At 45.6% G+C, this 23,194-nt stretch overlaps 1 long non-coding RNA gene across 1 annotated transcript; it reads left to right on the forward strand.

The window, feature by feature from the left end:
• Nucleotides 1–19,621: 19,621 nt before the first annotated feature.
• LOC118691424 (uncharacterized) lies at nucleotides 19,622–23,194 on the forward strand. Its single transcript, XR_004981001.2, has 3 exons — nucleotides 19,622–20,035; nucleotides 20,985–21,098; nucleotides 22,890–23,194. It is a non-coding gene; the product is annotated as an uncharacterized LOC118691424 (long non-coding RNA).

A 23,194-nucleotide genomic window follows, 5' to 3' on the forward strand; every position in this document is an offset into this window, starting at 1 on the left:
CTGAGTAATGAAATGACACCCCTTCATGTTCAAAAGCTTCTAGTTAGTACCATGTGCCCCCAAAAACAAGCAGGAGAACTCTCTGTTGCTGCCAAAACCCAGAATAGTCCTACATTACGGTCCTGTGTACCTTTGAGGCAAACCCCGTAGGTTCTGACTCAACAGAGTATGAGGTAGGGAGGCCCAGCTTGTGGAAGGAAATAAGAATGGTTTAACTATGTAACTCTGTAGCAGGGCCAGTTCAAAATGTAAAACAAGTAGGCTGCTGCTTTTTCTGCCACATGTTGCAAAAAAAAAAAACCCAAACCCAACCCAAAGCAAACAAAAACACGACAGCCCTACTTTGCTTCAGACAGAGACCAGGAAAATGAGGCAGAAACCTGTGTCTTGGGGCAGCAATTGGTGCCTCTTATTCTTTATTTCTCTGGCAAGACTGAGAGTCTTGTTCTGAATCCTTAGGACCTGCTCCAGGCTTTGTCCTTCCTTAGCACTTTCTGCTACATAGGAAAGCAGGCCCCCAACTCCTCTGCCTGCAGGAGGGTTACACACTCCTTTTTCACTTGAGCTGGCTGTGGTGGGAGTGGCTGGACACATGCAGTGGAACTGTACTGGGCACATAAGGAAGTAACACGCAGCAACCGACATGCCTTGGAGACACCTAATTCAGATTGGCAGGATTTTCTGTGTGACCTTCACTATGCCCCTACATTTTGCCTAAGTTGTATTTTAGGCATGTAAGAGACTGTTTGGGATTGTGCTCAGGTTCATCTTATGGCGCCTTGAAGTTCTACCCACTTACCTGCAAAAAGGAGATTCTATGCCTACTCCTCTCTTGGTGAGGGAGGCAAGGAAGAGGGGAGTATTCTGTGTTGTTTGAACAGTACAGCAGAACAAGAATTAGAGAAAGAGACAAACTGTGTGGAAAAAATCTCAGCCCCACTGAAGTCCCTGGCAAAAGTTCCACAGACTTCAACAACTTTCTATTCTATGGCTGCATGTGCTTGTTTCTCATTGCAGACCACTTTCAATGACACAGTTTTAATAAGTTGTATGGCTGCTGCAAAGGCTGAAATGCGACCTTCACCTTTTTTATTAGGGTGCTACTCTGCCTAGCATGCAGCATCTCTTTACATCAGACCTGCATCAGGTAATACAGGAAGAGTATTGTATTATCAAGAAAGTTTTTCTCCCACAATATAGAATGACTGGCATTTAATCTCTTCCCTTGTTATTCTGTCATGTTCCTCTCTGTTCTATTGTATATTGGTCCATACACACACTGGGTTCAGTGAAGATTCCCATATTCAGCCTCACTTACTTTTGTTTAGATGCATGCCTAAAGATACTGGAGAAGAAGTGTGGTGGACTGTATTTATAATTACAGCTCAGATATTTATCCATTCAAAATAACACAATAAAATTTTGAGCAAAAATAATATTCAGTATTTTTCCAAGAGAGTCTATTGTTTTTCTGCAGCCACATGCCAGCCATTACTCAACAAAATTCCACACATTATCTTTCTCATGAGTTCAGAGGGCAGTTACCAAGTGAAATTTCCACCTGTAGGCACTGATTTAGTCTTCGTTTTATGATTCCTCTTCCAGATTTATAAGAGAATTTAATTAGGCTTCTTATAGATTTCTTTGGCAATTTTTGAATATATATATCTATCTCCTTCTTGATTACCATCCCCTTTAACTCACTGGATGTCCCAAATTATAAGCTTTGCATGGAATCAGTTGCCTTTGGCTATGTTTGGTATTATGTTACCTTCTGTTCAGTTAACGGTGTGGAGATAGACCATAAGCACTGGAAAAACCTCAAAGCTCTTTTCTGCTGTTTTGAAATTGAGAAAGCAGAAACATAATTGCTTTTGTTGGATCACAATTCTGAATAGCAAAAGACTTTTTAAACATCTGCCCTTCCTTTGATTGGCTTTACATCTTCTCTCTTTTTTGTCTACTGTTCATTATTCTGCATTTTATTCACTAATGAAAAATTCTATCCATGACAATATTTTCATATGCTGTAAGATGACTGCGATTCAATGCACTTAATCTGATCTAGCCCTACAGAAACCCTTAATAGAATGTGACAATATATGTTAATTCTGTGGGGTTTGTACTTCCTTCTTGCTTGTGTCATATCTGATCTGTACTGCCTACAATCTCAGGGCAATCACCTGCAACTCTGACTTTTAGCAGAGCCAGAGTCTAACTCCCAGCACATATTTGCAACACCTATTGAAGTCAAACAGCACCGTGTAGCTATATGGAAAGTAAATTTTGCTTTCTTTGTCATTGAAGCCCTTCTCCCATGCAGATCTGTGACAAATCTGCACTCACTTTCATTCTGCCAAGATCAGGTGTCAGAATTATTACATTTTATATGGGATTCTCTCTGATGGGAGAACTTGCATGTGTTTCCAGGTGCTGATCTCCTGCTTGCTCTTTATCACTAATCGAATGACTTGATATGTCTCTCTCCTTTCTTACTTTTTTAATACCACTGTCAAATACCTATCATGACATTACTATGCATTTCTAGGGAAATGTAGCAGCCAGAAATAATGCTGATCCCTGAGTGGAATGGAATAATCCATTCATTCTGCAGGGAATAGCTACCCTATTCAATAATAATATTGAAATTAAGAAATCACATTCGGTCTTTTAACATGGGAAGACAATACAAATAATTGGGGAATTTCCTAATGAGTCTGTTATTATAACAGTATCTAGAGGAAACCTGAGCACTCAGACAACTGAAATGTGTCCTTTTCTTTTTTTCCTGGTTTGAGCATAATGCCTGACATCAATACCACAAGTATTTTCAGTGCTACCTGGGAATAAGAGGAAATGAAGGCAGGGGACTTTTGAAAAATCACTTCTGATTTTGCTCATTTAAGAACTACGTATTTCAAAAGAAATGAGGGCCAAACTTCCAAGTGCCAATAGTCCCCTGTTGGATCCAGATTTTCAGAAAGATTCCATTCTCATTTACACTTCTCAATAGAGCATTTTTCCACAAGCGCTCAGCAGCCAGCAATTCTTTCTGGCCAGGAAGCCATTGAGAAAGCTGGCCTTTTTTTTTTTTTTTTTCCTTTTTTTTACCCTTCTGTGCCTAGAAGGGAACGGGGAGCTCTTTTGTGAATAAGGTTCTTCAGACAAGTTCTGCTTGATGAGCCTGGCTCTGAGGGAAGCAGTGAAGTACAAGTTTCCTCTCTGAAGCCTCCAGAGGCTGTGGGCGCTAGAAAGACCCAGTCAACTGTTGGGCAGAGATAGTTCTGAGAGAGCTAGCTTGGAGACTGGAAGCAATGGAGAAACACCCATAATTCCTGCTGGAGCTTTGCAGTATGTGAGGGAACAAGTATTTCCATGAATCCCAGAATTATTCCGGAAGCCTAGTTTCCAATGGAAAACTAATGGAGTTAGTGTTTCATGGCTGACTGACATTTTAAATGAATTATACTATTGCTGCACTGTGAATTCTGCCCTTATCAGACACTGGAGAATCCATGGGGGAGAGAAGCCTTGGCTGTGGAGTGGATTCCCTTATATCTAATAAGGTATAAGCTCTGACTGAAGCTTTCCTTCACATACATCCATTCTCTTTCCCAGGTGGATTCTCTCTGTGTCAAACGAGAACTGAGCGTAGGCTGCAGACTTTCCATCAGTAGAAAAGCTCTTCAGTTTTCTGTATTCACAAAAACTTACCAACTTGATTATCTCTGGAACCTCTGCCTTTCTGCCAGGTTCAGCTACAATTACCCAATGGGCACAAAAGTATGAAAGTTTTTAGACAACTGTGTGTGCACATACACACACAGAGCAATTATATGAGCTGTGCTTCCTCATGGAGCCAGGCTAGAAACACCCACTGATAAACTCTAAATGACTGAAGTCTGCTGTGTCTCTGAGTGAGTTGGGCAGGCTGTAATAAAGGGCTGAGTGGAAAGAGAAATAAATTATTCTGTATCTCCTGTCCTGTATGGCAATCAGGCATGTCTCCATCCTCTGCTAGCCATAGGGTCTCCCCTCAGTCGGGACCGCTGCTCAGCCCCTTTGGCACAGAGCGCGCTGCGGGGGCAGTCAGGGGGGCTGGAAGTGTTCCTGGCTGGTCTGCCAGTGTGAAGGATTGGCAGTGTTTCTTGCAGTTTCCTTTCCCATGAGCAACTAGCAGCAATCAAATACAATCTAGCAGTTATTATTTGCCGTTAGTTTCTTTGATTGTGATTTGGAAATACGTTGCTAAGGAAAGCAAAAACCGTGGTTAACTGATTGATAGAAAATAAGAGTCATAGAAAACATCTGGAGAGCCAGATGAGTACAAGTCATTGTTTGGTTTAATACCCTTATAATATTTGCTGCAAACAGCCAAGCTGAAGGGTGGATTCTTCATCATTTTTATTATGTGCTTATTCCAAAATATTAGTGAATGGGCTTTGGCAGCAATGTTTGATTTGTGCCCTTTTGCCCAGATACTACCATGTCTTGGCTTCCTGAGGCTGTGTAAAGCCAAATTATCAGAACATAATATCAAAATATAAGAATGGTCATACTGGATAATACCAACATCCCTCTAGACTCTTGCTTCTGATGGTGACAAATAGCAGACATTTAGGAAAAATTACAAAGCCAAAAAATGCAGCCAAAATGTTCTCCAACACTCTTGTATCTTCTAGTGATTAGCAGCTAGAGTGCAAGCTGAGCCAGAAGGGCTATCTTTGTAGTTAAGATGCATGGATGGATGGATGGATGGATGGATGGATGGATGGATGGATGGATGGATGGATGGATGGATGGATTTTTTTTTCTGCTTGGTTGCTCCTTCTTGGCCTTTAAAGGTAAAAATAGGTAGGTTACGTTCTGCCTAGGAAAAATGCTGAGGGAAGTCCTGCAGCTGGAAACTTTTGCGACCACCCATAGGAATTAAACTTCATCAAGCTGCGGTGGCATGTCTAAGCTAAAGTAGGAGAGAGTCAGCCTCTGAACTTCCAATCTTTGCCCTTCAGCTTAACCATACATTTGTTGAGCAGAGGAAAGCAGAGTGGGGGAATGGGGTGGGGGCTGGGGGTTGAAGCTGACTGCAGGTGTCCAGAGCCTGCCATCAGGTGGGCTGGAAGAGATAAGACCAGCACAGCACCTGGCTGACCATGCAGCCCTTCAGCTGCAGCCCTGGGAGCCAACACTCTGGTTGAAACATGCTCTTCAAACCCCTTTGAGCAGAGAGGTGCCTGAGTAGACAGAGATAGTTGACTGAAATGTGGTTAAGGGCCAACTTACTTCAAGTCTTTACAAGGTCCATTCCCATGCTGATCACAGTTATTCAACAGCTGTGATTTACACATGTTGTGGATTTTTCTAAGAACCCTCTGTGGGTTTTTCTAAGAACCTTCTGTGTCCCAGGAGGACAGAAAAATATTAGCACATTTCTGATTTTACAGATATGGAGAGTTAAAATCCCTATTCTGAAGTTCGAAGTGAACTGGTAACTAGACCAGATACAGAAACTACTCACTCCTAAGACTCTGTTTTCAATGGCTAGCCAGCACTTCCTTTCACTTAATTTACTGTTAAACCTAGAGGCATAACTCAGAGATCCATATACCAAGGGGACTGTTTCCTCACAGAACTTTATTCAATATTTATAGCATGTGCTTATTATGGTGATCATATACAAAATTACATTGTTTTGACTCTTTATATGGTATTTTAACTAACAGAAATTGTTGCATTATCAAAAAAAAAAAAACAGGAGGGGAAGGGAAGGGAAGGGAAGGGAAGGGAAGGGAAGGGAAGGGAAGGGAAGGGAAGGGAAGGGAAGGGAAGGGAAGGGAAGGGAAGGGAAGGGAAGGGAAGGGAAGGGAAGGGAAGGGAAGGGAAGGGAAGGGAAGGGAAGGGAAGGGAAGGGAAGGGAATTCTTGAATGTGTTTTGTCTCCCCAAGTCAAGTGATAACATTGCTTCTTCAGGTTCCCTTACAATTACATGAGTTGTTTCCTTACCTGTTTGTCCTTGTTATGAAACCACTCATATTCTAAGTTGTTTTTTAATAGTTTAACGTGAGCAAAATATTAGCTTGTCAGAAGTGGTTGCTGAGTTTGTTGAGCCTGTGGCTAAGGAATGCTGATATCTGAGGAAGTTCTGTGAGCAGAGAACATCCATGAGGGCATCCACTGCGGACTTTTTTAATTCTCTGGGGGCTATTCCTGCCCTTTCTCACATCACATTCATTTCTAACCAAAACTGATGGGGTTCTAAAGCCACCCCTGAAGAATCATCCTCCAGGGATATGGAGTAGTCCCTGCCCTCTGCTATTCCATTAGACCTTGCTATTACCTGTGAAAGGGTTTTCCAGCAAACCTTCACTAAAATAATGCCAACAGAACCACCTCAGTGGAACTGTTTTGATGAACAAAACAATAAACCAGCAAAAGGACTTTTTTTCTCTGATATTTTTCTGTCCACCTCAGGCAATTGTTTTCATGCTTCTGACAGACAAAGAAGGATGGCAAAACTTTCTGTGTAGACAAGAAATCCTGAGGGGTGTGGAACAGAATATTCACTGCTGGTTGTGGTTGCTGCTCAGTTGTCTGTCTGGGCTGCCTTATTGCATGGGGGAGTTTACTTTCAGAAATGGAGATTAATGGAGATTTTGGGTTGATGCCATTATATTTTTTAATTTTCCCTTCTTAATGTGGCTTATTTAAAGAGAGCATTAGGGTTTAGCACTGACTGGTACTATAGGAAATAAAAACAAGGTCAAAAATAAGAGTGCTTTAAGAAAGATCAACAGATAGCCAAAGGACTGGAAATGTTTGACCATTGGGATGTATTTATTGAAAGAAGACCCTTTTTGAAGGACAGACTCTGCCTAAGCAACTGTGGAAACAGCCTCCTGGAAGCAAGTCTGGCAGAACTGATAAGCAGAGCTTTGAACTGAGAAAGGAAGGGTACAGAGTCAAAGACTTGAATAATCTCCACACGCCCATAGGGCACCAGAGGAGAAAGTGCAGGCACACGAGGGTATGCCAAAGGATAAAGAAATTTAAGTGATCAGAATGGCAGGAAATAAGAATAAAGAAAGTGCAAAGTGTGAAGAGAGCTGCTTCCAAGGTGGCAATACAGGGAGTGTCAGCTTCAGCTCTTGACAAAACCGTGTTTATGGGGTAGAGAAATTTTTAAGAACAATATATGTACCAAAAAAGTGAAGAGCATAAACTAAGATGTCAAGGCACTAGATGGGACAGGTATACACTCAGAACAGAATAGCAATCACAGCTGGAACACTGGTCTCCAAGCACATGCATTATTCAGTAAAGCAGAGGTAAAGGTGAAGGTGGTGGCAGAGAACTGTGCATTAATGATATGAAACACTGCAAAGAAGTATGTGCAGAAATGATAGAATGCAAAAACCAGAATTTATTCCAGTTAAAATCATTTTGGGGAAAGCTGGTAAAGGAGAGTACTAGGACAATGCAAGCCCCCTTATTTTGCTCCAGTTATGTGTAAAGGCATAAAGGCATCTGTGATGCCATTAGAAATACAAATTCTATTGAGTTTGTATCATGCAGGCAAATTTTTACCTCCCCAAATGTGGATCAATAACAACCACCACTAAAAATTACAGACTCCAGATATTTATGGATGTACTAGTCAGAAAATGTCTTTAAATTCTCACAGAACCATTAAAAAGTAACGCTGGTTGAGACTTGGTTTTGGTAACTGATAACTGCAGCAAAAAAAGAAAAAGGACCTTAGTTCAAGTGATCAGGGGCTGACACTTCCTAATTAAATGGAACAAGTAAATGACTGCTAATAAGATTTTGCATTTCAAAAGGGCAGAGTTTGGTAAACTTTTGGAATTGATTATTAAAGTCAGATGGATTGCAGAGTGTGGGCAATAAAATGTGAGGGGCCTGGAGTTTCTACAGGTCTGAGCAACTAAAAGTTTTGGGAATCTGTGTAGCAGACAAAAGAGAAAGCCTGGTTGTGTAACCACTTCAAGAGATGTGTTAGTATATTAGGTTATGTCTTTTAAAGGAAAGACCAGATCTTAGGCAAGGAATGGACTTAAATGTGACAGGAAAGATCACACCAAAGCCTTCCCAAGCTTTCTTGCTTTCTTGGATGATATCTTACACAGGGGGAACAGTGTAATACTCTTCACTTGTGTTTCACTACAGGGTTTGGCAGAGCAGTGCAGAGGATGTTATTTGTTAGCTGGAGCTCTGCAGAAAAACTGTGTGTGTAATAAGGATGTGGCTCATAGCACACAGACACCACTGAAAAAAAATGATCACAAGGCTGGACAGAAGCAATTAGGAAGGCACATCAAACTAACTATAGGGACAAATCTTGTTTCATATTTTCATAAACTATCATGACACTAGTACTGACTTCTAAATTTTTAAACATGCAGCATTTAGAGGTATCATTAATTGAATAAAAAGTGTCAAGACTCTGAAAACCAGTAAAGATTAAACAAAAACTGTAAGTACAAAGTTACTACTAGCAGTACAATTTCCCCTAGGTGCTCCAAGCTTATAAATGAACACAAATACCTGGCCATGCTATGCAAAATAATTCTTATGCTACGGTATGACCCACACATGAGAACAGGCAACTAAAATCCAGTGAGACAGATATCAGAAAGTGTTAATACTTTAGCATTAACATTTACAATAGCATTTAGCATTTCTGCTTTAGTAGAAAACCTGAGGAGATCTTGTGTGCAGCTCTGAGCACCCATGCTCAGGAAAGCTCAATTTCAGCCATGCAGAAGCATGACTACACTGAGGTTGCAGGCTTTATCCCTGTACAGACAAATCCCTATACTTAAGAGTAGGATTCAATGACCCTTGTAGGTCTCTTCCAACAAAGGATATTCTGTGAATGACATAACTTAGAATCATAGGATCATCACAGAATATCCTAAGTTGGAAGGGTCCCACAAGGATCACTGAAGTCCAACTCCTGATCCTGCACAGAACAATCCCAGGAATCACACCATGTGCCTCAGAGTGTTGTCCAAATGCTTCTTGAACTCTGTCAGGCTTGGTGATGTGACGACTCCCCTGAGGAGCCTATGCCAGTGCCCAACCACCTTCTGGGTGAAAAATCTTTCCATAATATCCACCTTGACCAGTAGGAAACAAGAAGAGGGCTAAATAACTTGGCTTGTTAAGTTGGAAAAAAAGAAAAAAAAAAGAAATTAAAAAAAAAAGAGAAGAAGAAAGATACAAGCCAACCACAAGAAATCAACAAAAGCAGAAAAATGTTTTCTAGATGTTAAAGTCATCAGTTGAAAGCAAATCTGTGTGTTTGTGGCAAGAAGAGGTCTTGCTAGTCCAAGTTAGTCTTGTGGGCTCAACCATGGCTGAATATCTGAGGGAGAGATTAAACGGAGATATTTCTATAATGAAAGAAGACTGCAGATCTCTTTCAGTGCTTAATAAATATTTTCTCAGCTTTTTAGTTCCAAACTATTGCTAGTTTGCCAAACATGAACTGAAAGACACAAACCTTGAAAAAACTTTTCCTTTCAATTTGGAGCCATATTCTGAAGTTTGAGTCAAATAAGAGGAAGAATGTGGGTTTTCATGGAAAATTTAAAACATCTTTCTCAGACTTGTTTGACTACTCAGCTGAACTTTCCTATCTGAAACATTCAGACTGGCTATGTCCTACATAGGGAAAAAGCCCCATTCACTACCTACCTGCTACTCAAACACCATCAAAAATGAAAATAAAGTTGTCTAGGATATTTGTCTATTTCCATTTCATGTGTATGCAGTGCTGCTCTTTGCCAGTTTGAAGCTAAACCTACTTGCAGAGCTAAAGACTTGCTCTTCCTCTTGCAAGAGGCCATAGGAAATTACCCATTGGCTTCACTGGGATCATATATATGGACTCCTTACAGATGAGCAAGCAGGTATTTTCTTCTCTGCCCACAGGGTCCATCTGCTTCTGCTGTTTCTGAAGAGAGAGGTTCTTGGAGTGACATTTTCAATAATAGTAACAGTTCCCCTCCTCTTTCTCCCAGATCTGTTATTCTGATGTGCTTGGTTATGCTCCTGCCACTGTTAGCCAGACATTCTCTGTGTCATGCCCTGCTCTTGAGGTTCACCTGTCTGGTCTCCACCATGACTCTGACAATTTTCTTTGTTCCAGCCCAGTGCTGCAGACTGACTCAGCCTGATGCCCTCCCAAGCTAAATGTGACTGATCCCATCACCACCACCACCTGGCTCCAGCTGATGCATGAGCCCTTGGACTGTAACACACACAAAATGCTTTGGTGGATGCATGTTTCTTCTACCACTTCCCAGTCCAGCATCTCCCTTGCCTTCATACCTCCTGCTTGATGGGTCTCACTAACTGGAAAGTGAGAGAAAAATTTGAGTTTATCATGATGTAGATTTAACACTATACAAGTGCTGTGTGCCAGACATGAGTAAAGGGTTATATTTCAACCCATTGAATCCACATGAAAAGGTGCTCCTACATTCATTTCTGCCTGGTTTTGGTTTGGGTTTTGGAAGTCTTTGTTTTGTTTATTGCCTGGCTCCTAGATTCACGTTTTTATGCAGAAAATGTTTGAACAAAAGGGAGGGTTCAATTTACCCTGTCATGAAAAAACTGTAAGACCTGCTTCTAAGAATTGCTCCAGCCTGGATTGCAAATAAAGGGTAAAAGAATAAAAATGCATTTCAGTTGGCATCACTGTAAATTGAGCAAATGTGCTGCAGGCTGGGGTCATTTTTCCTGAACCTGTTTGAGAGATATTATTTGTTATGGGCAAAACACATCGGCACTCAGGAATAACAGCACATCTTGACTAGTCCTGAACCCTGAGCCAGTGCTGAATGCAGCACGTCCTTATTGGCACTGCCTACAGACAGGTAGAACAGGCCTCATCTACCCTAACTTCAGCCATCTGGTCAGGTATGCTCTAACTAAGCCTGTCTGCCTGCTGTAATTGACTGAGCCATGCAGACAACTTCAAAGGTGACTCATCCCTCCCTTTAGTAGGTGCCTAAGCAAGCTGGCACAGATTGCCCTCTGCCTTTCTCCATTGAATGCAGAGGGAGCTGAGACTTGGCCTACACACTAACTAGTACATGGCTAAAGTTAATGAAGATAAATCCCATCTGCAGTTAGTGCTGGATCTGATAACTCAACTGCTAAAGCTCCATTTGAACTGCAGGCATTGCTTTTAGAAATAGGTATCATGAACTTATTGGTATCAGATGTTGCCCATAAATGGGCAGTTCTAAAGGGAGGCCGGGGTGGGGGGAGGGATAGTAAACCCTTGATTGTGAAATTACATGATTACTAAATGAATATGATTCTTCAGCAGGCTGTTTTTAATGTCGGGGTTGTGTTTCTAATGAAGGAAAACATGTTGTATCACTGATCCATATCACAGTCCTCATGCTGTCTGCTATCAAGAGAAAGCAAGCTCTAAACTCAAGATCTATCAGATTTTTATTCATACCTGCAGAAATAAAACCATAAGGTTGTTCTTTTTAAAAATCAAAATAGTCTCTGTGCAGTGTATCTGATTCAAACCATATTGCTAGCAAGGTGGAACCTTGAAAACATTAAGATTTTTCTATGGTAAAAGTTAAAGATTAGAGGGCCCTGAGGAAACAGAACACATGGGCCAAAAGTTTTAAACCCAAATATTAAAGATAGTCAGCCAAGTCAAAACATTGGCATCTACATGAAGGGACTGTGAATTACAGTGGGACTGAGCACCCGCTGAGTCTACTTATTCCCTAGCACTTCTGAAAACTACTCCAATTTTAATTAAATAACTTCATGTGGATGAAGTTGCTTCAATTTTGTACAAAGGAATATTTATGCTCCTTGCTTTACTAGAAGAATCCCAAAAGGGTTTGGCCCCTTGTCTTTCTGCACCAGAATGGGAAGAACAACGAGAGAAGCCTTTGGTTCAGACAGAGTGGGTTTTTTTCAGTTGAATCAGAACTAACCCCTCAAAAAACAAAACAAAACCAAACAAACAAACAAATGAAACCACCAAAAAACAGAGGCCCATCACATAAGCCACCAGTGACTGATCAAAAGGACTTTGGAGAAACAGAAACCTATGACCATATCTTCAGAAAATTTGAACTCAAAAGCTTATGATGGGCTCAGCCCCATCAGTTGCCTGCCCCCCCAGGGGCTGACCTGGGAAATGCATTGTGTTAAATTATCTCAAGGAACTCATTTTTCAAGGTTCTCATTTTCGAAGTATGAGAAAATTCTCAACACTGAAGTAATTTAGAAACCAAAGCTTGACTCCTTTGAGTGATAGGGAAGCCCCAAAGATTATACAGTAAGAGAAAATAGATGTCATATTTTAGGTTGAATTACAATCTTTATATCCCTTCCCAACAGACACAAATTAATATCTGCTACTGTAGAGCTCAAAGCAGGTCTCCACCACCAATACCAGGAGGACCTTTCCTAAGCTAGAAGCTGTGACAGCAAAATGTGTCACGTGCCATTCTTCTAGATTTGCAGTCCTTGTGAGGTAAAGCATGAGGAATCCTCCATCTGAAGGGCATTGGGCAGCTGTTCTTCCATTACTGTTCATGTAGGAGTGGAGGAAAAACTTTACTTTAGTTTAAAAAACTTTCTCAGCTGAAACCAGTAATTGTTATTTCTCAATATAACCACAATCCTGGGCTTCTCTGCTGTTCCTGTCATTTGCTGGACAGCATGGCTTTGGATAAGGCACAAAAGACTTGTCTGTACACACCTGCTCAATTCACAGTATAGTGAGCCTGTGATGCCAAACACAACATCAAGGATGCCAGTCTTAGCAAAAGGCACTTGAAATTCAAATACTGAGACAACTAACTTTTAAGACATGTAAACCCTTCAGTGGAACTAGCCATAAACCTTGCTAGCCTAACTCTTCCTAGGTGGCTAACAAACTGGAGTGTGTCTCATTTTTCATGCCTACTCTTAGACATCCTAGCCTGACTATTAGAGGCTGTGTATTGCCCATAAAGCCAAAAATGCATTTTCCTTTCAACACAGATAGAAATTGCCTTTCTTTACAATCATTGAAGAAGAGGAGCATTCCCAGAGTCAGAAATGAAAATCTATTCCTGTCTGTTGCTATACATGTTATCTTTTCTTGTCGATAAAACCAGTTCAATGATGGTATGCTATTTCATTTTTTTCATGTGAAGTTTTTTTTTATTTACAAGCCTTATTTTGATATTGGAATAAACTTGTGCAATTTTTAATTGCTGGTGCTCATAGAGTGTCAGGAAATGACATGGGACAGGAGTTACGAATCACACTTTCACCTCTGAAAATGCAAACCCTGATAAAATTTGACCAAGCAGCAGAATATTGATCAAGCACTTGTTACTATTGCTTGATTGTCTGGTATATGTAGTGGCCTGTAGCACAGCACAATTAGAAAGGATAAAGTCCTGGTCACTTTTCACTTAAAATTCCTTCTGCTGTGGAGGAAGTTTTTGCTCCATACAATAAACCAGGAAAGAACACCTAAAATGTTGATTTCTGGCTATCTGGAGACTTCAGAGTTGAATTTTAAGTCTAGGTTTTTCAAAACAATTAGTTGTTCCTCTGTTAAGAAGGCATAGGCAATGCAGGTGGATGAATCCCATTTCCAAACTATGCAGGTGACATCAAAGGCATTTCAGATGTTACACCAAAATAAAGAGGGAGTTAGAATCTGAATATTTCAGTATGGGCTTTAAGACTGAGGTCTTGAATATACAACAAAATATTTAGACTGGTAACTCTAGTTTAAGCCTTTATTTCCCCACTGGTGTCTGAAAGAAGTCAAAATCCCATGCAGGACTTGGTGGCCTAAACCCTCTCTTTTTGGGATGAGCCTTAGTAGTGGCAATTCAGACTCAACTAATGTCAGCAACGATCGGGTACCTAATCTGCCAAAATCACTTGGGCAAAATTAGCCTGGCCATTTAAGTCACATAGGATTTGCCACACACTGAAGTGGCATCCAAAGGCATTGGACAATCTGCACTGAAAAAATAAATACAGTTTGAATGGCTCATGCAAATACAGTTGTTGCTAGCCAAAGGTTACAGTACCATTCCATGACTTGAAGTATGGACAGAAAGATTTCTGTGCTTCTTTGGTACTCCTTGCCAACATGCATGTACAGAAGACCTAAGTAAACACAATAAAATTGGTACGTGCACTTGAAAACTTAGCTCACATTCTGTACCTGTAAAAGAAATGCAGAAGCAGAAATAAGGAAAGCTTCAAACCTAAAGAAAAACTTACATCCTGTTCAGAAATGCCTGCATTGTCTAATTCTGACTTGAAGCCCTAGAGGTAGCAAGACCTGAAGTGAGGCAGGCACCTGTAGAGACTGGATGTGACCTTCAATGAGCTCGAACATTGTGGAGAGTCTCTTTTTCTTTTTGCTGCTCGTGCCACAGGCCTGGGGTGCACAATCTCCTAATCTGGGCGACTAATGCAGTGACTTAACAGAACCGGGGTGACCAAGTCAGATGCCTCCCATCTGGACAGAGGCATGGCTGAAGCGCCCTGTCAAAAGGGCAGCATCATAATTTAATGTTAAAAATTAGCATATGCTCAAAAATTTTGGAAACAAAAAGCTTTCTGGGATACTAAAGGTTCTAAAGCAGCAGAATGGGGGCCCTGTTCACTTATAAGACATAGCAGCTGGCTGGGGCCCTCCCTGACCCCCCTGCAAAGGGAAAGAAGTTAAACATGCTGGGCTAAGAGGTCCTCTCCTTCCACTCTCAACTCTGTCAGACTCTGCTGGAATTTATTCATTCCCCCTCCCCAAAAAAATAGCGGTAGCTCTTCCAGCTCTTCACAGCTACAACGACATCATGAAGCCGCAAAGCTGGGGGAAGCTCCTGGAGGATAACCCCCGGCCGGGTTTCAGAGCACCTTTCGGGCCGGTTTCATGCACAGGGTGAGGGTGTGCGCCCTTCCCCATGCGGGGGCACCTCCTCGCTGCCAGGAGCGCTGCCCAGCCCAGCCCCGCTGCCCTGCGCCGGGCGGCGCGGAGCGGCCCGGCCCCCTCCTCCCGTTAGATGGCGCTACAGACTTTGCAACCACGTGCGCAGAGGCGAGGGGGGAAGAATCGCAACACTAATAAAAGAAATAACCCTCGTTCTGTCCGAAACGCGGGGAGCCGGCCTGGGGGAAGCGGCGCCCAGCGTCGGGATGCTCCTTTCCCGCGGGAAACGCCCGGGGTTGCCGGCAGCCCCGCGGCGGCTGCCGGGGCTTGGCTCTCGGGAGCCACCAGGGCAAAGTAGGGGGCTCGGGAACCAGCAGGGCAAAGCTGGGGGCTCGTGGCGGAGCCGTCCTTCCTACCGGGAGAATATGCTATCAGGAACGGGCAGGGAGCGCCGGCCGGCTCCCAGCCGGGGAGCTGAGTGAAACCCACGGGTAGCCTCTCATCCCTCCCCTGTATTACTTCTCCTTTCCAGAAAGCTGCTCCTGCAGTGTCCGCAGCCTGCTTGGGTTCTGATGGCTGGGTGTTTGATCAGTCCCACTCTTCCCTCCTAACACTTTTTTTCCTTGTCTGGAGTCCCGCGTTTCCCCTCGGTGTAGAACCCCGCGAGTTTTCGGGCAGCCTGTCAGTGGCTGCCACGGGGGTCCGCTGGAGCGAGGCTGCCCTAGGTGGTGGCTCTGTCCCTCGCCCATTCCGGCCGAGCACAGGAGGGATAGGACCGTGTATGAAACTGCTTGTCCTCAACTCACTAAGTCCATGATCGACTAGTCAACGCTTCTCCGCCCGGTGCCCAGCCGAAAGGCGGCTGGTTGTCCCCAGCCCTGCCGCTGAGCGTGCAGGCGATCACCTTGAGAAGGGGTTAGGGCTGTCCCGGCGCTTAGGCCACCGTCGCGCCCTCCTCCCGTGCCTGCCATCGGCCTGCGAACTTTCCGGTGGGGTAAGTTCTCCTTTAAGAAAGCGAACTGTTCCTTATGCATATTTAAGGCTGTTTGTCACCGGTGCCCAGCTGACACGGGTCTGGAGGCTCACACGCGGGACCCGAGCTCTGGAGGAGTAAATCATCCCCACTTTAAAACCACCCTCTGCCAGGGCTCCAGTTGGGAACTCCTTGCATTGCTCTGAACACATGTAAGTCATGGGGGGCGGGGGGGGGGGGGAATGGGGGGGTGCTGAGGAGACGGAAGGGGGAGACTGAGCCTATTTAGGGAGATGAGTAGGATATTTTGGTAATTTCCATCACCAACATCCCCCCCCCACCTCGAGCCCACCCCCCCCCCCAAAAAAAAAAAGAAAAAAACCCTTGTCCTTGGATTTTAAAAAACAATTCAAAACAATTTATTATTATTATTATTATTATTCGCCCAGCCTAGGGGCTCCTGCCCCCCTCAGCATGCCTGGAATGCCTGGATCCCTAAGATCGGTGAGGTTTCCTGACTTCCTCCCTCTTTTTGTCCTGCACGAGAGCGCTTTGCTGGGCGCGCAAGTGTGCGTGTGAGGAGCGGAGAGCAGCGCCGGGAGGGTGAGCGGAGCCCTCGCTTCAGCCGGGGGGCAGGTGGAGACCTCTCACGTCACCCGCGGATCAGAGGACTCCTCCGTCGCGCCGGGGATGGGATCCCGGGCAGCCTCTTCAGCCCACAGAGAGCGGGGGGAGCCTTCCGGGGACGCGAGTGCCTCGGAAAAGCCCCCTCCCCAGGCAGACACCCTGCCACCTCGGCGGGGGTGTACTTCTGTACGTGTGTGCGAAACGCCACAGCGTATGTGAAGGTCAGGCTTGTGAGCTTCCACTGCAGCTCAAATGGGAAGGAGCAACTTTCAGTGCTCTGCTCTTAGTGGTTTCCTGCCTTTTAAAGTGAACTTGTTCGAGTGTGTTATTCAAAATGTGGTTCAGTAGTTATGCCTTCAAATTAAGTTGCTTCTCGGTCCTCATCGGGAAAAGCAGACATGTGTCCTCAATTGTATAGTATATATATATATAAAAATCTACTAGGTACTTTATGATTCCATCTGGAGAAATTAAAAGCCCAGAGCTGTAATGCTTATTCTTACATAGTTTACAAAAAAAGGGGGAAATGTGTGAGACACATGTCTCCAAATATAACCAAAGTGCTTTCCCTTCTGGTTAAAAAGTTGCATGCAAATGTTTTCATTTTAACACTCCCTGCCACCTGTACTTCTCAGGGAAACTTTTCTTGGCGTTAGTGACGAAGCACCAATAGTACTTATTAATGAATTAATTATTATTATGGCTGCTGAATTGACTTAAAGTGCTTTGGAGGCGAAACTGATCCATGTTAATCAGTTACAATTAATTGTGTTTCAGCTGCTGTGTCAAACACAGTTTCAAAGACGAAGGCGAGAAGGCTGTGCATGGGGTGTAGGGAAGGGGGTGATTCGGAGTCTCTTCCCGGCCCCTTGCTCAGAGATGCCCTCTTGGATTGCAGAAACCGGCGCAATGTTGTCCCGGTGCCCCCGTCAGGTCACACAGAGGTGCGAAGGGCAACTTAGGTGACAAACTCCTCTTTCTCCTACCAAAAGCTGCAAAGATTAAGAGGGTCTAGGATTTAGGAGCGCAGCCCCGCAGGGAGATTTCCCTCAGGAGTTCGCATTACGGGGAGGGCAGCGGGCGTGGGCTTTGCTGTGCCGTCCCTGCTTGGCCGCTTTGGTCAGGGCTTTTGTGTCGGCGGCGGAGACAAGGAGGCAGCGGTGGGCAGCGAGGGATCCACAGAGTCCTCTCGCGGGGGGGGCGACTGCATCCCGCGGCCAGGAGCATCTGGGGAGAGGGGAGCGGGGGAAGAGGAGAAAATAGCTCCCCGAGGGGACAAGCGACAGCTGGGCCGGGCTCTGTGAATGCCAGGGAGGCCAGAGGGACGGCCGCAGGGCCGCGGGCAGGAAAAGCTGGGTCGCGCACACGGACAGACGAGACGCCGAGGGGAGGGCTATTCCCTGCCGTGCCGCTCCCCGGCCCCTCCGCCGCCGGCGGGACCTGGGTGCTGGGGGTGCCGGGCGGGCTCAGCGGGGAAAGCTGGGGACGAGCAAGGCCAGGGAGAGGCGCTGAGACAGCCGGGCAAAGCCTGGTGGAGCTCCCGGGGCCGATGTGCCGAGGGGAGGCCCCGGGGCCGCCGTTTGGGCAGCGGGGCACAGGAGCGGCCCGGCCCCTGCGTGCCCAGCACGGCGGCTGCGGGGCAGCGTCGCCTCCACGGGGCGTGGAACGCGAAAGCGGAGCGGGCACTGCCTCAGCTGGACCGGGCGATGGTTGGGGTCGACCCGGCTGGGCCGGGGGCCGCGCACCGGCTGCCCGCACCCCCAGCGGGAGCTGGTGGCGGGGAAGGGCTGGAGACAAACTTAGCGTCTTTTGCCAAGGAGACGGGATTTTCCACAATGATAACGACCCCTTTTCACAAAAGTTAGGGGCGGGAGAGAGGGAGAACTGGAGGTTCTCCCCGGGCTGTGCGCCTCACCCTTGTCCTGCCTGCCCCTTGGCCTTCGCGGCGGGGGATGAGCCCGTCCCGGGCGGCACCAGGCATCATCAAATACTGCTTGTCCTTAGAGATTTACACTTCGCAAAAGTAAAGCTCTCCCCCGCCTCAGCTTCAATGTGACTTTTTTTTTTTTTTTTTTTTTTTTTTTTTTTTTTTTTTTTTTTTATGTCAGTCCACAGAAAGGCAATTGGGAAACTCTATTCCCTCCCATCCTCTCTGGAATCGTGTTGCTGGGATTTTTTTGCGGTCTGATTTTTTTTCCTTCTCTCACTCCAACTCTTTCTCAAAGACTCCCCCTTTCCTCCCTCCCTCTCTTTTTTTTTTTTTTTATTATTATTTCCCTTCATCATCCCATTGACTCTACTCAGCTTTTGCTTAAGATGAGCAAGGGAAAAAACAAACCACTCCACCCTGTATGTGCAAACGGACCTTTCTTGGAGAAGAGTAAAACAAACAAAACCCCTTTTACCTGCAATAGAAGACAGCGTACAAAATTATGCAAACCCCCCGCCCCCCGCCCCATCCTATATCGAATGCAGCTGAAATTAATTGAAAATTGTGGGAAGAGATGCGTTTTCCACGTGTGAACGTAACAGCTAAGGTCGGTCGGGTGGACAGGACACCTCGTTCCTGCTCATCACGGGTGGAATCGTTCTTTCCAGCTGGGATAGGTAGTGTTGCAGGTCTCGCAGAGGTGCAGGATGCAAATCTTCGGGTTTCGTACATCACAAAAGCAGGCTTCGTTGGATGAAACACCCATATTAACCAACTTTCTCCCTCTCCCTCCCTAGTTTTATTTATTTTCCTTGGATGCGGGACCGAGATGGTAAAAACCAAACAAAAGCACTTGCGTTTGTGTCGGCACTTTGTCGTCGGGGCAGCACCCGCATTAGATTATTGCCGGGGATTTATTTGCATGCAGCTGCAAACCCACAACCCGGCTGCTGACCGCTGCGCATAAAGGGCTGCCGGGGCCGGCCCCTGCCCGGCCGCCGCGGCTCCCGGTGGGAACACGGCCCGGGGGCCGGGGCTGGGGGGAGGATTTGGGACTGGGATTGCTCCCGACACGGCCCGGGGGGATGGTCACAGAGCCGACAGCAGCAGGGTCCCCGGCGCAGCCAGAGGCTGCAGGTGCGGGGGATGGGGGGAGGCGGGGGCGGCGCCGGCCCGCAGCCCCCTCCCCGCCACCCGGCTCGCCCCCAAAGGCAGCCGCAGCTCCCACTGGCCTTGCTCACAAGCACATCCGAGAAAAGCTTTTCCTAATGCCTATGTCCCGGGGACAAAAAAGGACCGGTGGCGGATCCTCGGGATTTCTCAGAGCTATTTTCAGTGCTTTGAAATTTGTAGTAATGTTGACGTTCTTTTTTTTTCCCCTCTTCTCCCCTTTCTTCGGCCCAGTAGCGTTTGGCAGCGTTTGACGAGGGAGCTATTAACCTTTGAAGCAAGGGCTCTAGGTTCAAACTACCTCCTTCGCAACCCGCTGTATGCCTCTCTCTCCCCACATAGAGGCACGATGCAAAGATGGATTTGGCTGCATGGGATCGATGTAAGTGTCTCCTCAGGCCTCCATCTACCTCAGGCTGTGCTACCAAGTCTCCTTCATCTTCTCCCGGAGAACCCGGTGAAGGCACAGGGTTCCTGGAGCTTGAACTGACTCCCCTCCGAGCACAGCGGGAGCAAAACCTGCCTCCGAAGCGGGGCCGGCTCGGGGACGAGTCCCACGGCAGCGCTGCCGTGGTCTGGCCCGTGTCTCTCTCTCCGTGAGGGGAAGGAGGGGGTCAAACCAGCCATCCACAAACTTAGGGGGACTTCTGCCCGTCCCTCTGCTCCGACGGCCAGCATGGGACTGTAGGAGAAGGGCAAGAAAAACTGAGTTCAGGGAACTTAATTATTTGTCAGAGGAAAAAGCTGTTCCCACTCCATGCAGCTCCCTCGACTGGGCGTGAGCAGGGGAGGCCCCTCCGGGCTTTTCTGCCAAAGACAGGGGGCTACGGAGCGGGAGCTGCCAGGCAGGGAGGGCAAGGTCGGGAAACCTGCCCCGGAGGGGGAGGCTGGAAGGGCAATGGGTGCACGCAGACACACAGAGAGTCACGTTCGCCCCTCACAGCCCCACAGTGGTGCACGGAGATGAGCTGAGGGGCCGGGGGCGGGCACGGCCGGAGGGCAGCCCACCCCCCGAGCCGCCCCGTCTGACACCGAGCTCCCCCAGCGCGGCCCGGTCGCGGTAGGGACCCGGCCGGGCTGCGCTGGCACAGGAGGGGGTGCCTCCAACCCCATTCCCCCAAAAAACTGGGGAATAGGAGGCTGGAGCGCATGCGCAAATTAGGATGCACCTGTGGGCTGCAGTGGGCAGCGTTTGTGGGGAGCAGGTCAGTAACACGAGTGGCCAGGGAAAGCGCAAGGAAAGGCAGGAAGGGATGAAACCATTCTCTGACTCCTTGCGGAGCGAGGGTGTGTTGTCATCTTTGTTTTGGTTGTGTTGTTTTGTTTTGCAGGAGATTGGGACAATAGCTGGAGTGGATTATTCATTCCCATAGGGCAATACTTCCCTGTATGGGCTTCAGGATGCAGTTGGAAGCTTGGGAACAAAGCGGGCATCGAATGTCAAGGTAACTGGTCCCCTTCCTTTGTTTATGCTATTGTTAATGACGGGGCTCACTCAGCCCTGGCCTCAGCCGTGCTGTATGGCATTAATATTGACTTGAGAGAATAGGCAGGGCAATTAAAACCCAAACCCAGAACAACAGCAGCATCCAGCCCAAGCCCAGTTCTTCAGGTAAAACATGCTTCTTCTGGGCTACTGAGAATGATATAGAAGTATTGCCTGGTATTCACAGAAACACACACACCATTCATAAAATTAAACACATCCCTATACAGCATTAACACATAGGGGAGACTCCATAACCCTGCCCTTCAGTATCAAATCAAAAGGGAAAGGGCACTATTTTCAAATACCCACTTATTAGCATGAGGGAATTCTCATCAGGATAAAAAAATCAAAGAAACTAATAAAAATACTATTTTAATTATGATAATCTAAAACTAGTAGAAACCCGAGCATTTATTGACTAATTTTCTTCTTCTCAAGGTAGTGGATGGTATTTAAAGTTCAACATTTCACACAGCTCCTTGTTTAGTTTAATTTTCTTGACAATCTAGGCAATTTCAGCAAAGGGGGTTAAAAATTTTGGTACACATCTGAGTGTGGATCTGCATAAAATAGAGAAAGCAAGAGAACTGGGGAGAGGATGTTTTATTATTTTAAGAAGAGAAGGGAGTGCATGTTTGCATGTGTGTGTGGATGCATGTGTGTGTGGATGCATATGTGTGAGAGAGAGTGAGAAACAAATGGAGAGATTTGCACCTTGCATTGGATCTATAGCTTTAGTGTGGACTCTGAAATAAATATCTATTAGATTTCTCTGAAAAATATCCCACTCAGGCAGACAGACCCCTGTTTTGAATGAGAGCTCCAGGTGATGAAAGAAATTCATGTTATTCCAGAACAACTGCTTATCAAGTCTTTTTTTATTTTTTTATTTTTTTCTAGAAAGATTAATTTCATCTCCCCTATCCTGGGCCCATTTTCTGTCAGTGTAGAGGTATAATAATGATCAATGCCCAGCACTTCTCATATCTTTTGTACTTGGTAAATATTTGTAATGTTTTGAATGTAGAAGGGAGGTGAAGAGATGAGCCCAATCTCAGCTTCAGAGGATCCTCATGAGTACTCACACAGAGAGAGGAAAAATCCAAACAACCAAGCCAACCTGTTCAGAAGACCCTCCAGCCCAAAACTCTACAGTCATGCAGTTAGTTTTTGTATTTTATCTGCCTGCTTGGTGAAAGGGTCTGCATACATCAGGCTATCTGGGTTTATGCCACCAGCTCCAGGTGTACACTAGTACTCCAGTTGAAAAGGGAACCTGGAGTTGTTGAGCAAACAACTCCTATTTGACTGTAGGGACTGAATGCTGTCTAGTCAGCTGTACGGAGCAGTGGCAGGGAAGTAGCTCCAAGTATTTCCAAAACTAATAACAAAAAGGTTACTATATATAAAATGTTTATACAGCCCACATTCCCTCAAGTTGTTTAAATTTTGGTTTGATGCATATAAATATAGCAGACATACCCAGTTTCCCATTAGCCTGTCCCTGCTTTTAAAAATCAATTCATTTCAGTTTGAAAGAATGGCCCCATACTCAAGACGGTCAACAACCCTTTGACTTTCTCCACTCAGTGTGGACCTCAGGAAGAAACAGCATCTGTCTTTGTCATTTCACATGCGTACCGCAGTGCCTTGACATTGTGTTTTAAGAGCAGGGCTACTACCAGGGAAAGGAACAGTCCCCAGCTGGTTCCCCCTTTCTAATCCATTTTCCCCCTTCTCATCTTAGGATCCTTTTGAGGAAGAAATAGTTCTGCTAGGACCCCATGCTTGGACTTTGGAGGGCATGGCACAGTGGTCTGATATGAAAGCACTGTCCCTGCAGATGAAAACTCTCCTCTGTATCCTGCGCCTTGCAAGAGAAGCAGCGAAGGGACACTTGAAGTAACCAAGCATCTGGCATCAAGCCTGACAATCCACTTCACACTATGTGAAGGAAAGTTTGTTCCAAACCACATACTTTGTGGTGCTCAATACTAGTGTCAAACTGGTTTGAACTGTCCCAGGTCTAAAATAAAGATCTCCATTGTGGTA

Source organism: Molothrus ater, chromosome 2 (genome assembly GCF_012460135.2).
Source record: "Molothrus ater isolate BHLD 08-10-18 breed brown headed cowbird chromosome 2, BPBGC_Mater_1.1, whole genome shotgun sequence".
NCBI lineage: Eukaryota > Metazoa > Chordata > Aves > Passeriformes > Icteridae > Molothrus > Molothrus ater.